General features: G+C 42.5%; 1 long non-coding RNA gene across 1 annotated transcript; it reads left to right on the top strand.

The window, feature by feature from the left end:
* Nucleotides 1-1721: 1721 nt before the first annotated feature.
* LOC145409085 (uncharacterized) lies at nucleotides 1722-15765 on the top strand. The gene is made up of 2 exons (XR_013899041.1): nucleotides 1722-1828; nucleotides 15627-15765. It is a non-coding gene; the product is annotated as an uncharacterized LOC145409085 (long non-coding RNA).
* Nucleotides 15766-18029: the final 2264 nt, after the last annotated feature.

Below are 18029 nucleotides of genomic sequence, written 5' to 3'. Positions count from 1 at the left end.
CTCAAACTTGACATTAAATTACTGACTATACAACCTCGATGATTACCTCTCTCTCTCTCTAAACATACAATATTCTTTTCACTCAAACTTGGCTTAAAATTACTCACTACTGTATACAACCTCGATGATTAACTCTCTCTCTCAAAACATACAATACTTTTTCACTTGAACTTGATTTAAAATTACTCACTATACAACCTCGATGATTCTCTCTCTCTCTCACTTAACCTTGGTCAAAATATACCGTCTTTCCATTCTCACCATCCAGTTACAGCAACGTATTAAAATTAAATTATACTCCTTTCACTATAATTTGGCATAATACTGAGGTTCCCCTATCCTAAATACTGAATGACACCAATCCATTACCAACACAGTACCCTACTATACCCCTTTTACACTAACCTGGCCTAAAATAAACGTTTCTCCATCTTATATTTTCAGTTGTGCACTAGATGATGCTAGTCCCGAAGAAGTGCCATGGAAAGGATGTAGAGCCGTAATATTACGCTAATCTGACCTAAAATAAGCGTTTCTCCATCTTAAATTTTCAGTTGTAACAATGACTTAGTACTAGATGATGCTAGTCACGAAGAAGTGCCATGGAAAGGATGTAGAGCTGTCGTATAGTCCTATTCTACTTCTAAGGTGTGATATAAACTGCAAAGAGACGGAAATCTGAACCAAAATTAAGTAAAAAGAGTATAGTCACGAAGAAGTGCCATGGCAAAGATTTAGTGTCTTTGTAATATCAGTCAGCCATCGAGTTCCATCACATAAGCTGGCAAAAATAATACTTTTTCTTTTTTTTTCTTTTTAATGCAAGGAAGAAGGAACCAAAGGACAGAAGCCCGCAAGATTGTTCCCTCAAAAAATTAAATAAATAAAGTAAGGTAACAGAGCGAAATTCAAGATCCGTTCATTTCGAGATGCCCAGACACAGTGTGTTTAGAAGACAGGAGGTCATAGGCAGCAGGAAATACAAACAAAGGAAGACAGTTCCAGAGTTGACCTGTTGCATATACGCTGATAAAACAACAACACACCTTAACTCCTGTCGCCGACACATTTATTTTACTTATTATTCTACCCAACACCAATCGATTTCCTTCAGGTTAACACGACCCTCTGGTTGCTACAAGAAAAAAAGATAATATATATATATATATATATATATATATATATATATATATATATATATATATATATATATATATATATATTCTCTTCAAGAATCCCAACTTAACCTAATGTAACCCCACCCAACCTAATCTAACCCCACCCAACCTAATCTAACCCCACCCAACCCAACCTAACCTAATCTAACCCCACCCAACCCAACCTAACCTAATCTAACCCCACCCAACCAAACCTAATCTAAACCCACCCAACCCAACCTAACCTAATCTAACCCCACCCAACCCAACCCAATCTAACCCCACCCAACCCAACCTAATCTAACCCCACCCAACCCAACCTAACCTAATCTAACCCCACCCAACCCAACCCAACCTAACCTAATCTAACCCCACCCAACCCAACCTAACCTAATCTAACCCCACCCAACCCAACCTAACCTAATCTAACCCCACCCAACCTAACCTAATCTAACCCCACCCAACCCAACCTAACCCAGCACTCCTGGCCTACCTTACAGAATGCACAGCACGGTGCTGTGTGTGTCCCTGGTGCTCAGTGCGCTGGTCCTGGGTTCGACTCAGGCGACCCTGATAGGACCTGTAGCGTGTGGTTCTGCTGCCACGATGCAAGTTGGTGACAGAGTGCAGATTGATACGCCCAGCTACCCGACCTATAACGGCAATGAACGGTGAGTTTTATTATTAATTATAATTACAGTATTATTAACATCATATTTATCACTGTGCAAATTAATACGCCCAGCTACCAGACATATAATGGCAATGAACGGTGAGTTATTATTACTATAATTAGTAGCAGAAGCAGATGCAGCGGTAGTATTATTGTTATCAATGTTTGTATTATTATTATTATTATTACTACTACTACTATTATTATTATTATTATTACTATTATTATTATTGTTGTTGTTACTATCATGCTCATCATCATCACTGTGCCATCCCTACAGTTTCATACATTATAGACTACTACGTAAACAGACAGAGACATTTTACTTGTCACAATGTCTTCCACAGCTGCACATACACCGTGACCTGCGACACACCTGACACAACCTATTTGGAATTCTTCTGCACCGTGTTTGAGCTGCAGAGTTCGCCAGGCTGCACTAAGGATGCACTCACTGTGGCAGACGCAACGACATCTCAAACGTAAGCCAATGAGTAGTAGTTCATTATCATTATCATCATCATCATCATCATCTTTCCCACATGAAGATGCTATGAGGTGGGAACTAGAACCATGAAAAGAGATGATATATGTGTAAGAACTATCAAAAACACGTCAACTGAACTGGGCCACCACACAACCAATACATCCTTCACGCCCCTCAACTCCTAGCTCCATCCTTCAGGCCAGTAATAATAATCCATCCACATCTTTTTTCTCTCTTCTGACGCTGCTACAATGGTCACTCCGCCTCTGAACTGTCTGCGTGCATCCCTCCACCAATACGGCGGGCGCATAGCACCTGTCTAGCAACAAATTATCAATCCTTTTCTGTTCAACTATCCGTTACTCCCAGTCCTTCATGTATGCGACAGGTCAACTCTGGAACTGTCTTCCTCTGTCTGTATTTCCTACTGCCTACAATCTCCAGTCTTTTAAACGCAGTGGGTCCAGGCATCTCCAAATAACACCTCTTGAATCTGCTCTGTTATCTTACTTTCATGTTTTCTTGGAGTGAACAATCTTGAAGACTTCAGGCCTTTGGTTCCTTCTTTCTTGGGAAAAAAAAAAAAAAAGTCCACCGTCAACAAATCGCCATCAGGAGCACAAATCATTCACTCAGGTATTTGAAGCCACAGTTACCAGTCACCACCCCATGAAAGGCATTAGGTGGGCAATAACCAGCCCTCAGATGAAACTCTCATGAGCCACATCCAGCTGGACACCTTAACCCACCAGACCACCAGGCGACACTTGGCCCCACCCTAAGGCAAGGCTCGGGATTCTCGTCGGTTGAGGGAGCTCCCTAGCACCTGTTCATCAGCTACTTATTTAAGGATACGGCTGGTAAATATCCATTTGTATGCTATTTATGCAGAAAATGGTAGTACTGGCATGATTAAAAAACACCAAAGATAGTAGGAAGTAATAAAATAAATCACTTAGGAAGAGATGTTAGGGAGCCTCCTTACCCAACAAGAACAGCCTACGGGTCAAGAATGTGTTCCAAAAGAGATTCAGTACAAAGGCAAGGAAATGCGATCTGCTTCATGTTTATCAATAGACCTGTACTTGGCAGCTTCTTTACTTATTTGTTTATCGATCAGTTGATATACCTACCTATTTATTTACTTATCCATCCATCCATCATCCAATCCTACATTGCCCCATGAGGAGCGTAGGAGCATTTATCCATTTATTTTATTAACTGTGGACGTGGCACCAAAATCATGTTTAAGATGGCAAGACATAATGATGACGGACCCAAGCCATCCATGGTCACATCACTTCTGTTTCTCCTTCTATGGACTTCGAAAAGTAGTGTGATGAGAGACTAACTGGGAGAGTGGTGAGTGAGAGACTAACTAGGACAGTGAAGTGAGTAAGGTGGAGGGAGGAAGGGAGACCAAAGAGGAGTGATGGAGGCGTTAGGCTAGGTGAAAGCAGAGTGTAAGGTGAAGCAAGAGACTAAATAGGTGAGTATGTGAGGTGGAAGGGGGGGAGGAGGGGAGACCAGAGAATGAGATGGAGAGATGGAATGGAGAGGTTTATGAGAAAGGAGGGGTGTAACTTGTGGGGAGGACAGCGAATTGGTAGGGGAAAGGGCGACAGGGAGGTAATTTGTCTGTGGCTACCCTTTACGGGATAAAAGCGTCTGGCTATATACTGTAGATAGATAGACATAAAGAAAAGCAAGAAAGGTGAGAGGACTTGTGCAGGTGAGTCAACTGCAACTAATCACCCTGCCATCACCCAGGTACTGTGGGACGAATGGACCAGCAGCCTACAACACCCCAACAGGCTGGATTAAACTCACTTTCAAGAGTGACGCAAGTAACAACGCGAGGGGGGCCAGGTGTTACGCGTGGTGTCGTGCGGTGACCACCACAACCTCCACCACATGCGGTACCCAACCATCCACCACAACCACACCAATGACCCTATGCGATACCCAAGCACCCAGCACAACCACCACAACAACCACCACCACATGCGATACCCACCCACCCACCACAACCACATCAACCACCACATGCGATACCCAAGCACCCACCACAACCACCACCACAACAACCGTCATATGCATAGACTCAGACACCACCACAACGTCAACAACCACTCCCTTATGCGATACATCAACAACAACCACCACACCTGACTGCTAGAACCCTGAACCCCAAATGAAACACACATGAAGCCATAACTGAAACACTTACGACAATATAACCACACCGGAACCCGCCACAACCACCACCACACCGGAGTGCTACAACCTTCCATCACTGTACAACTAATCACCCTGCCATCACCCAGGTACTGTGGAACGAAGGGACCAGCAGCCTACAACACTCCAACAGGCTGGATTAAACTCACTTTCAAGAGTGACGCAAGTAACAACGCGAGGGGGGCCAGGTGTTACGCGTGGTGTCGTGCGGTGACCACCACAACCACTGAAGTATGCGAAACCTCCCCAGAAACCACAACAACAACCTCTGTTGCATGCTATTTCTCATCCAGCACAACAACACCAACCACAACAACAATCACCACCACCCACGACCACAACTTCGACACAACCACCACCACCACAACAACAACCACATCAACACCCACCACAACAACAGTCACCACCATCCACGACCACAACTTCAACACAACCACCACCACCACAACAACCACACCACCACCCACCACAACAACCACCACCACATGCGATTCCCAAGCACCCCCAGAACCCTGCGAAACCACAACCACAACAACAACCACACCTGACTGCTAGAACCCTGAACCCCATATGATACATGAAGCCAAACCCAAAGAATGTACGACTGAACCACCACATGTGAACCCACGACCAAACTCACCGAATGAATCCCACGCCTGAAGCCTTAACTGAAGCACCTCAAATGAACCACCACCAGCCCCCACACCTGACCCTTCCTGCCAGACCAACCTCTCATCTGAACCTGAAACTGAACCACCACATAAACCACCAAATGAACCAAACCACCAAACAAGCCAGACCTGAACCCCAAATTGAAGCACCTATGAATGACTCCAACTGAACCCTCTACAGCCAAACCAATCCTCCTTGCTTGAACCGTTGAACTCCAACTGAACCCTCTAAAGTCAAACCGGTAAACCCAATCCTCCTTGCTTGAACCTTTGAACTACAACTGAAGCCTCAATGGAACACCAAACTACAACAGATTCGTTGATCTTAAATAAACGTATGATATCTGGACCTCTCTATCAGGGGTTCTCTCTCTGATTGTGGTTTACACCTTTTTCTGTATTCTTATGCTTTTCTCATTCTCATTCGACCTCCTCTTTAAGCAAACTCTCTCTCTCTCTCTGGTTTAACCCTTAACCCATCAAATGTGGTGCTTGTTTTCACCACCCAAACCACCAGCAGGGGCTTTTCTAAAAAATCACTGTTATTTAAACATAATTTCTCAGCCAAACGTATAATATAAAATTATGATAAATATGCTAGTATAACATCATGCAATAATAATAATACAATAACAACAACACTACAAAACACTAGATCATGTATACATTTCACCCAGATGTCCCCAGGTCGTCATGTATACATGCCACCCGGACGCAAGGCTTTAATCTTCACGGACTGCAAAACCAATATGGCTCTCAAATAATAAATAAATACATAAATAAATCGGTAAGGTCTTGGAGAGCAACTGAAAAAAATCCACCACTAATGAAACCCACAAAAAGGCTTATATGTTAGAGTCAGAACTATCTCTAACTTAAAGATTTAGAAATATTTCTCACGGGTCTCACACCATCAGAAGGACCCCTAACCTCCATCTTTCGTATACTGTCCTCTGCTAATATATAAACTCTTGGCTACTGAAGTCCTAATAGTGGAATACTGATATATATTTTTAGTTTCTGTGCACATATATATGCATTGGCCATAATATAGTGCACTTCAGCCTTTGTGGTTTCAATTTGCCTTTTTGGGGGGAAATGGAGGGTGGTATTTTCAAGATTTTGGTGAGCATGCGAAGGGTGACAATGATGGTGGAAATGAATGTGCGTGGTGATGGTGATATGATTATAGGCCTACCAAAAACTGTAGTGGTGGTGGTGATGATGATAATAAACGTATGTGGTGATCGTGACAATGAGTATGATGATGAAGAGGATGACGATGCTGATGATCAACATTAGGGGTATGTACGAGTTACCTGAGAGGAGCATGTGGAGTCACATGGAGAGACAGAATGACAACTGAGGATGTGAAGGAGCGTTGTGGTGTGGATGTGGATGTGATAGGAAGCATTAGGAGAAACACACTGAGGTGTTTTGGCCATGTGGAGAGGATGAAGAGTGAGAGACTGACGAGGAAAGTGTGAGTGAGGTGGAAGGGGGGAGAGGGAAGGGGAGGCCAAGGATAAGATGGAGGGATGGAGTGGAGAGGTGTATGAAAGAGGGGGGTGTGAGCTTGGAGCAGGGCAATGAAATGGCAGGGGACAGGGCGACATGGAGGCGATTTGCTTGTGGCTATCCCTTATGGGATTAAGGCGTCAGGCAATATATAGATAGATGGTGATGGCAATATGATTAAAATGTTGGTGATAATGATCTTGGTGATGATGATGATGACAACTGACTCTAACATCATCGAGGGAAAGAAACCACCAGACAGAAAAGCAAAAAGCATCATCATCATCATCCCGCCTCCTTTCCCCTCAGCAGACGAGGTGAGGTCTGGTCCAGAAAGCAAGAAAGAATATGAAGGTGGGCAAAGAAATCAGCACCATGTGGAACGTTGGGTGGGAGAAAGAAACAGGTGAAAGCTTGATCTCTTTATTTATTATTCAAGAGTTCAAGCTCTAACCTGTATAAAGAACTGGAGCTCTAACCTGTCTCTCCCCCCACCCAACATTTACTCTCTCTCTCTCTCTCTTTGAATCATTCAAACTGAGTTACACATGTCCAACGTAGCTTTATATTTACCTATCCAACAGAGACAATCCGAAGACTGTTGATTTAGAAAAACAATGTCAAACTACTGTCATCCTCTCTCTCTCTCTTTGTACAAAATTTATCCAACCAACTCATTCCCTTGTCAGTGTCCTACCCTCGTCTGCTTCTATATCCCCCCCCACCTTTCTCGTCAGTTCCCTAGCCTCATTAGTCTTCATACCTCCCCCCCCTCCTTCTCTTTCCAGAGCCTACCCCTTTCACCACTCTTTTCTCCCTTCTTTTTCTCCCTCTGTTCTTCTCTCCATCCCTCCATCCACTACACTCTCTCTCTGTTCTCCCTTCTTTCTTTTCTTTCCCTCTGTCCTTCTTTCCATCCACTACACACTCTCTCTCTCTCTCATATACTCACAATGTCTACCCAGCTTATTACCAGTAAAGTGTCCTTGTGAGCGTGTGACGAGCGGGAGAGCGTTTGTACATAAACCTATCACCATAATTTCATCTTGGTGTAAACTTACAACATTTCTCGTACGGTAGTTGAACAATAACAGAAGAATAATTATGCTAAAATATTTACATTCTGACATTCTCCCTCTGGATGTGCATATAGCGATGCGCCGTAACATTTACCACACGTGCAATGATCACTACTCTCGACTTGCTGCGTCAACGAACTGCATAGGTAAACGCTCGGCTACTGATCGAATGATAAAACACAGAAACAGGGCAATTTCATCCCCAAACATACAAAAAACGTTTTTGTAACATCATGAACGCAATATGATTAATATCCGATAATTACTTGTTGGAATTCATGCAAGAAAACAGTGTTACTGCAGGAAATAACTTTTAATTCGATTTCATGGTGGAGAATGTCAATTGAAGCCCTCGGTACGTTCCTTAGGAAAGCTGGGATTCCAAGGGATTTCTTTGGTCTCATGAGTAAATATACAGCTAATAAGTAAACCTGTTGAATGTATCTACTATCAGCTGGAAGAATAAATTCTCTACCTCACATAGCAGAAAAGTTATTAGCTTCTGATAACCATCTCCTCTCCTTTTACTGATCCACCTGGTGAACAAGCTTACATCTTTTCTATCCTTAATGATCAACAGCAGCTTGTACAGTACCCTACCCATATCCCTGACCGCCTTGGAGAGAGTTTCAAAATACTTGACCCCTTCCTTACAACTAATCCCTCTGCTTACGCTTATGTTGTTAATCTTTCCTCTCCATTGGGCTCCTTCGATCACAACCTTATCACATAACCTGCTGTATTGCTCCAGCATTAAGGCCTGTGGACCCTCCAAAGAAGCGACGGCTGCAGCACTTTGGAGCTGCTGATTGGGAGGCCCTCAGGCAGTACTTCTTTGATTTTCCCTGGATTTATTATTGCATCCATGGCCGGAAGCCATCTGTGTGTGCCCTGTGCATTATGAAACTTATTCTCTCAGGCATGGAAGCATACATTCCCTTCTCATACTCTCCGGTTAATGCACAAGAACCTTAGTTTAATCACGCTTGTTCTAATGTTGTCCACAACAAGAAGGCCTACAAAAGGTAGTGGAACCAACCCACTCCTGAATCTCATCTCTTATATGTTTTCTGCCTGGAATCGTGCTAAGTCTGATCTTCGTTCAGCTAAAAATAATTTCATTCGTACTAAATGCTCTCAACTCTCCAACTCGAATTCTTCCTGCTCCTTCTGGCACCTTGCCGAAAACCTTTCATCATCCTTCCCTTCTCTTTTCGACTCTGATGGCTCTGTAGCTATTTCTTCTACTGATAAAGCAAATCTCTTCACTCAAACTTTCTCCTCCAATTCCACCTTCAACAATTCCGGTGCTGTTGCTGCATCACTTTCCCCCTCAGACATCCTCATGGCTGTCATTAAAATTTCTTCAACTGATGTATTTTCTGCCATCACTGGCCTCAATACTAACAAGGCATATGGGCCTGATGGGGTCCCTCCTGTTGTTCTCAAGAACTGTGCTTCTGTGCTTACACCCTGCCTAGGTAAAATCTTTCGCCTTTGTCTTTCAACTTGTACCTTTCCTTCTAGCTAGGAGTTTGCTCTCATTCAGCCAGTCCCAAAGAAGGGTGACCATTCCCAACCCTCTAACTATCGCCCAATTGCTTTAACATCCTATGTCTCAAAAGTTTTCGAGTCAATTCTTAATAAAAATAAAAAAAATTGAAAGCATTTTTCCTACCACAACCTTCTTCCTGACTGTCAGTTTGGGATCCATCAGGGACACTCCACTGGCGATCTTCTCACCTACCTTTCAGACTCCTGGTCATCCTCCTTTTGGGACTTTGGCGAAAGCTTTGCCACTGCACTTGACATCTCAAAGGCTTTCGATCGAGTCTGCCATAAATCTTTAACTTCCAAACTGCCCTCTTACGGTTCCAATCCTTCTATCTGCGCCTTCATCTCTAGCTTCCTTTCAGGTCGTTCTATAGCCGCTGTTGTAGATGGCCACCGTTCTTCTAGATCTATCAACAGTGGTGTTCTTCAGCGCTCTGTCCTATCACCAACTCTCTTCCTTTCACTCACCAATGGCCTTCTAAGCTGTACATCTAATCCTACTCACTCATATGTAGATGAATCCATCCTTCACCTTTCCATTGGCTTCCCACTGTGTCCATCTCAGCAGTTACTTCAACAAACAAGGGATGAAGTTCTGGCACACCTAATGTCTGACTTGACTCATATCTCAGACTGGGGTAAAAGTAATCTTGTTTTTTTAATACATCAAAAACTCAGTTGTCTTACATCTATCAACCGGACAAAATCTTCGACAGGAGTACCCTCTAATTTTTAATAATATTAGCTCAATCTTGCATCATCTTTAAACATACTTGGGGTTTCATTCTTTCGAGATGTATCTTGGAAAGATCATACTGCATCTCTTGTAAACTCTGCTTCCACGAGATTAGGTGTGCTAAGCCGACTCTGTACCATCTTTACCCCTGAACAGTTGTTGACTTTATACACGGGTTTTATTTGCCCCTGTGTGGTGTAAACCCCCACATGTGGGGAGGCTCCCCACATACAGCTCTTCTGAACAAGGTGGAGACAAAGGCTTTTCATCTCATTAACTCTCCTCCTCTTACTGGTTCCCTTCAATCTTCGTCTCTTCGCAGCACTGTTGCATCTGTATCTCTTTTCTATCGCTACTTCAATGTCACTGCTCCTCTGAACTGACTGCTTGCAGCCCTCCACCACTACGACGGGCACGTAGCACCCGTTTAGCAGCAAACAATTATCCCTTTTCTGTCCACCTCTCTAATGCAAGAGCTAACCGTTGCTCCCAGTCCTTCATGTACGCAACAGATCAACTATGGAACTGTTTCATTACTTTCTATGATCTCCAGTCTTTCAAATGCAGTGTGTCCAGGCATCTTGAAATGAACGGATCCTTAATTTGGCTCTCTATTGTATTGTTTTTGTTTTTTCTTGGAGGAAACAGTTTGCGTACTCCTGGCCTTTGGTTCCTTCTATGCACTATAAAAAAAAAAAAAAAAAAAAAAAAAAAAAAAAAAAATTGCAGTCAGGCTGTGTCGTGCCGCTAATTTCTCATCTGAATGTAAACATCGCTGCTTCTCTCGCTGCGCAAGTAATAAGCCTACCATGCCTCCTATAGCCTCCAACCTCCCTTACTCACACCCCTTTCTACACTTTAATCATACCCCCCCCCTCTCTAAAGGACCTGTGTATAGTCAGCAGCTCCACCAACCATTACCATCAGTGCCACCACATGATGGCGTCTCCCTCCAGCACTTACCCTCTACACCAAAAACCGTATTACACCTTTTCCTAAGCAATTTATTTTACTTATCACATTTTGCTGTCCTAATCTGTGTTACCGTATATAAATCTTTGCAGAATCGCAATAAAAGGATATTAACCACACCAAGTCCTGTGTTTGCATTAAGAATACTCCCTAATACCTTTTTCGAAGCCATTTATTTTGCTTATTACACCTCGTTATCGTATTCTGTTCTATATATATCCTTCCAGCATCCCCATACTCTGCATAAACAGCGCAAAAATGGATTTTAATCACCCATGTCCAAAAAATACGTTGCTAAGGAAGAAGTGTTGGGGAGTTCCCTTACCCAACGAGAATACAGACCCAGGAATGCGACACAAGCCAACAGATGGGCAGTGAACGCCATCTGACACCATTATCAGTTACCTCATTCACGCCTCGCCCAATGTGTCAAGTTCTTCCCCTCAGAATTTTTTTCCATAGGCTTTTCAGTGCGTGCGTCATACAAGCTGGAGATATACTGCGGTGTGTGTGTGTGTGTGTGTGTGTGTGTGTGTGTGTGTGTGTGTGTGTGTGTGTGTGTGTGTGTGTGTGTGTGTGTGTGTGTGTATTAATTTCCCTATGTGAGTTGGATGCGACTTTTCACGTAAAAATGTTCCACACACATACCCTTACACCAACACCCACATGCACATCCCCATCCAAACCCACATACGTCCTAGAAGCATCACCAAAAACACACACACACACACACACACACACACACACACACACACACACAAACACACACACAAGAATCCCCTCTTTCTCCCACCCACCCCCCAAGCTCCCCCTCCCTCCCTTCCCACCCACGCACAAACATTCCGCAAATAACTCACCCGCGTAACACCTGGGCACACGTGGACACACCTGATGCGATGGTATATAAGGCGGGGGAGGAGGAGAGGGCGGGCAGGCTCCACCAATCCTTTGACCCTCTCACAACCCTTTCCTTCAGGTGAGTGTTTGCTGGTGACTCTCTCTCTCTCTCAACAAACTATACTCTTTTCACTCACACTTGGCCTAAAATTGCTGACTCAACATCCTGAATAGATTCTTCAATTTAATTTGGCCATCTTTCCCATCTCAACCTCCAGTTATAACAATGCATTAACACAAAATTATATTCTTTTCACTATAACTAAGTATCATATTGAGGATTCTCCACCCTCCATTACCACAACAACATGACACTATACTCGTTGTACACTAACTTGTCTTAAAACGGATATCTCTCCATCTTAAATTCTCAGTTGTAACTAGCCCTTGTCAAAGAAATATCCCCACCATGTAGTAAAGAATAATATATATATATATATGCACTAATAAGTATAGCAATTTCATATATATAGGGGAATAAACTACGTACACTAATGCTCCCTACGTGTCAACAAGTGGGTTGGTGGAGGGTTGGTGCCCCTCCCTGTAAAACAACTAACTCAGTGTCAAATGGCTTTGCGGGATTTTGGTGTCTGGCAATAGATAGATTGATAGAAGTACACTAATTGTGGGGATTAAAAAAAAAAAAAATAATAACAATAAACTCTTAGGGATCGATCCGCCAAGTTTCATCTTAAGATTACTTATGCAGGTTGGATTGAAATCTCCAATATACATAACCAACTTATCAAGACAGATTTTTCCTTATATGATCATAGCTCGGAAAGTACAGAAAATATCCCATCCACTCATATGCAGATGACTCAACACTACATAGTTCATTTACACTCAGACACCCATTTACAAAGTCTAATGTCTCTACCTCTCAACTCAGTGCAACCATCTCCATAAATTAAGACTTATCTACAATCAGTGAATGGGGACAAAACAACCTTGTCTCATTTAATGCTAGTAAAACGACATATATACAATTTACTAACAGACAGATATTGCCAGATTCGTATAATACTTTCGGTACTACTAATATTCCCATCTTCAAAACTATTGAAATTCTCGGCGTCTCAATTAACAATGCCCTCAGCTGGACCTCTCATGTTAGATCACTTGCTAAAACCGCCTCAAAGAAACTTGGATTATTGTACAGAATCCGTAACTTCTTCACTGACGAGCAGTTACATATACTCGTAATTTACAAGAGGCATGCGTGCTCCAGCTTGAATATTGCTCACCCTTATGGAATGGATGTGGAGAGGTTGCATTAAAACAACCAGACAAAATTCAGAACAAAGCTGCTAGAATCATTAACAACCCTGCCATTACAAATAAACTACCTCCCCTGCAAGTAAGAAGGAATGTTGCCTCCCTTGCATTATTTTACAGATATTTTTATGGCAAATGCTCAAAGTTGCGTCCATGGTGCCACCTCTCCATGCCTTCCCTCGTGCTACACGGGCATCTGGTAGCGCTCATGACTGGAATGTCACTCAGCCATATTGCAGAACTTCTGCCTATCAGAATTCTTTCATTTCCTGTACTGCATCTCTTTGGAACTCGCTTCCCCAGAGTTGTTTCCCTCCAAACTTCAACCTACAGCTGTTCAAGTCTAACTGTTACAGATATTTTATGAAAAGAAGACACCAGTAATCTGGTGTATGGATTATTTTCTTTTTTATTCATTTGTTTTTCCTTCCTCTGTTCTGTTATTTAAAAAAAAAAAATACACAGGCATCAACTACGACACATACTCTATCTTTCTTTGTGATGTGAAGCCAATCCACCTGCTAGTTTCTGACATACAGGCCCTGACGCAAAGAAGGACAGACGGACAGACAGGGGTGATTCCTATATCCTCACCATACGGAACAATGGCGGATAAAAAAAAGGCTTAGCACTAGAAGCTAATGCTAGTCACAAAGCGCCACTGAAAAGATGTAGAGGTGTAATATTATACTAACTTGGCCTAAAATGGACATCTCTCGTTCTTATAATCTCAGCTGTAACAATGAATTAGCATCAGATGTTGGTAGTCACGAAGAAGCGCCATAGAAAGGATGTTGAGTCTATTCTGCTATCGAGCTATGCATTGAAACAACCTGCTAAAGGATGGAACTCCGGGCCAGGACAAGGTAAAAGAACTATATATAGTCACAAAGATGTGCTATGCCAAATATGTAGTGCTAGTCACGAAGATGTGCCGTGGAAAGGATGCAAAGCTGTAGTACCGTCCTATTCTGCTACTGAGCTATGTGAAATAAGCTACAAAGGGAAGGAAATCTAAGCCAAATTAGAATAAAAAGAGTATAGTCACGAAGAAGTGCCATGGCAAAGATATAGTGCACTCATATTATCATTGTCACTGAGTTCCATGATATATGCTGGAAAGTATATTACCTTTTTTTTCCTCCAAGAAAAAATAAAAACAACATAACTCAGACCCCAATTTAAGATCCGTTCATTTCGAGATGCCCAGACACACTGTGTTTAAAAGACAGGAGGTCATAGGCAGCAGGAAATACAAACAAAGGAAGACAGTTCCAGAGTTGACCTGTTGCATATACGCTGTGATAAAACAACAACAGACCTTAACTCCTGTCGCAGACACATTTATTTTACTTATTATTCTACCTAACACCAATCGATTTCCTTCAGGTTAACACGACCCTCTGGTTGCTACAAGAAAAAAAATATATATATATATATATATGTATATATATATATATATATATATATATATATATATATATATATATATATATCTAGATTCTCTTCAAGAATCCCAACCTAACCTAATCTAACCCCACCCAACCCAACCCAACCTAACCTAATCTAACCCCACCCAACCCAACCTAACCTAACCTAATCTAACCCTACCCAACCCAACCTAACCCAGCACTCCTGGCCTACCTTACAGAATGCAGAGCACGGTGCTGTGTGTGTCCCTGGTGGTCAGTGCGCTGGTCCAGGGTTCGACTCAGAGAGAACTGATAGGACCTGTAGCGTGTAATTCTGTTACCACGATGCAAGTTGGTGACAGAGTGCAGATTGATACGCCTGGCTACCCGGGCTATAATGGCAATGAATAGTGAGTTGCTGTTATTATTTAGTGGTAGTAGTAGTAGTAGTAGTAGTAGTAATAGTAGTAGTAGTAGTAGTAGCAGCAGCAGCAGTAGTAGTAGTAGTAGTAGTAGTAGTAGTAGTAGTAGTAATAGTAGTAGTAGTAGTAGTAGTAGTAGTAGTAGTAGTAGTAGCAGCAGCAGCAGTAGTAGTAGTATTAGCAGCAGTAGTACCGGTAGTAGTAGTAGTAATACCATTATTATTATTAGTTTTATTATTAGTTATTATTATTATTATTATTATTATTATCATCACTGTGCCATCCCTACACTTTCGTAATATTATTATTATTATCATGATCATCATCATGACTGTGCCATTCCTACACTTTCGTAATATTATTATTATTATTATTATTATTATCATCATCATCACTGTGCCATCCCTACACTTTCGTAATATTATTATCATAATCATCATCATCACTGTGCCATCCCTACACTTTCGTACATTATAGACTGCTATGTGAACAGATATGGATATTTTACTTATCACAATGTCTTCCACAGCTGCACATACAAGGTAATCTGCGACACACCTGACAAAACCTATCTGGAATTCTTCTGCAAAGTGTTTGAGCTGGAATATTCGAAAAAATGCAAAAAGGATTCACTCACTGTGAAAGACGCGGAGAAGAAGACTAAGTAAGCAAAACAGTAGCAGTTCATTAGGTTTGGTTAGGCTACATCATCATCATCATCTTTCCCACCTGGAGATGGTGTCAACTAGAAACAAGAGAAGATACAAAAATGTAAGTATTATCAAAAACACGTCAACTGAACTGGGCCACCACAACCAATACATCCTTCACGCCCCTCAACTCCTAGCTCCATCCTTCAGGCCAGTAATAATAATCCATCTACATCTTTTCCTTTTTTCTATCGCTGCTACAATGGTCACTCCGCCTCTGAACTGTCTGCGTGCATCCCTCCACCAATACGGCGGGCGCATAGCACCCGTCTAGCAACAAATTATCAATCCTTTTCTGTCCAACTCTCTAATCATATGCAAAAGTTAATTGTTACTGCCAGTCCTTCATGTATGCAAGGGGTCAACTCTGAGACAGTCTTCCTGTCTGTATTTCCTACTGCCTATGATCTCTAGTCTTTTAAATGCGGTGGGTCCAGGCATATCCAAATGAACGAATTTTGAAACTACTCTGTTATCGTATTTTTGTATTTTCTTGGAGGGAATAATCTTGCGGGCTTCTGGCCTTTGGTTCCTTTTCCTTGCATTAAAAAAAAAAAATCACCCATAGGCAGAAATGACTTTCAATCATTCTTTTCTCTTCCATCTGCCTGTGGGTGACTCTACACTAAATGGCAAGCCGAATGGTTTCCTGTACACCAGGAAACCATTTACTATGTTGGGTGGTAACCATATAACCAAATTTTGGTGCCTGGTGGTTTAGTGGGTAATGGAGTGCTCCAATCGGATTGAGCCAGTGAAGGTTTATATCCAAGGGGTGGTTGGGGTTTATTGTTCACGTAATGCCACTCAGGGATGAGTGAGGCTGGTCAATCTCATCTTAAATGTCAGGACCAACATGCCTAGCCCAGAGCTCCTACGCTCCTCATGGGGCAACGTAGGATTAGATGATGGATGGATGGATGGAAAAAAAACTATCAACACTTTATCCCCCCCTTCAGGAGCACAAATTATTCAGTTCAGGTATCTGAAGCCCGTGACCAGTCACTATTCCATGAGTGGCATTAGGTGGGCAATAACCAGCCCTCAGATGAAACTCTCATGAGCCACATGCAGCTGGACACCTTAACCCACTAGACCACCAGGCGACACTTGGCCCCACCCTAAGGCAAGGCTCGGGATTCTCGTCGGTTGAGAAAGCTCCCTAGCACCTCTTCCTCAGCTACTTATTTTTTAATATGGCTGGTAAATATCCATTTGTATGTCATTTATGCAGAAAGTGGTAGTACTGGCATGATTAAAAGACACCGAAGAAGATAGCAGGGAGTAATAAACAAAATAAATCACTTAGGGGGAGATGTTAGGGAGCCCCTTTACCCTACGAGAATACGGGTCAAGAACATGTTACAAAAGAAATTCAACACAAAGGCAAGGAAGTCAACACAAAGGCAAGGAAGTCAACACAAAGGCAAGGAATGCAACACAAAGGCAAGGAATGCAACACAAAGGCAAGGAAGTCAACACAAAGGCAAGGAAGTCAACACAAAGGCAAGGAATGCAACACAAAGGCAAGGAATTCAACATAAAGGCAAGGAATTCAACACAAAGGTAAGAAATTCAACACAAAGGCAAGGAATTCAACACAAAGGCAAGGAAGTCAACACAAAGGCAAGGAATTCAACACAAAGGCAAGGAAATACCAACTGATTCATGTTTATCAAAGGACCTGTACATGGCAGCTTCTTTACTTATTTATTTATCTATCAGTTGATGTACCTACCTATTTATTTATCCATTTATTGTATTAACTGTGGACGTGGCACCAAATCATGTTTAAAATGGCAAGACATAATGATGACGGACCCAAGCCATCCATGGTCACATCACTTCTGTTTCTCCCTCTATGGACTTCGAAAAGTAGTGTGATGAGAGACTAACTGGGAGAGTGGTGAGTGACAGACTAACTAGGAGAGTGAAGTGAGTAAGGTGGAGGGGGGAGACCGGAGAATGAGGAGGAATGAAGTGGAGGCATTAGGTTAGAGCGGGGTGTACGCTGGAGTGAGACTAACTAGGCGAGTATGTGCATGAGGTGGAAGGGAGGAGGGGAGACCAGAGAATGAGATGGAGGGATGGAATGGAGAGGTGTATGAGAGAGGAGGGGTGTTAGTTGTGGGGAGGACAGCGAATTGGTAGGGGAAAGGGCGACATGGAGGCAATTTGTTTGTGGCTACTCCTTACGGGATCGAGGCGTCTGGTCATAGATA

The sequence above is a fragment of the Coenobita brevimanus genome, chromosome 79 (assembly GCF_032717465.1).
Source record: "Coenobita brevimanus isolate Jiangsu-jjx chromosome 79, ASM3271746v2, whole genome shotgun sequence".
Taxonomy (NCBI): Eukaryota; Metazoa; Arthropoda; class Malacostraca; order Decapoda; family Coenobitidae; genus Coenobita; species Coenobita brevimanus.
Note: the sequence above shows the minus strand (reverse complement) of the source record. Positions and strands in the feature narration are given on the sequence as shown.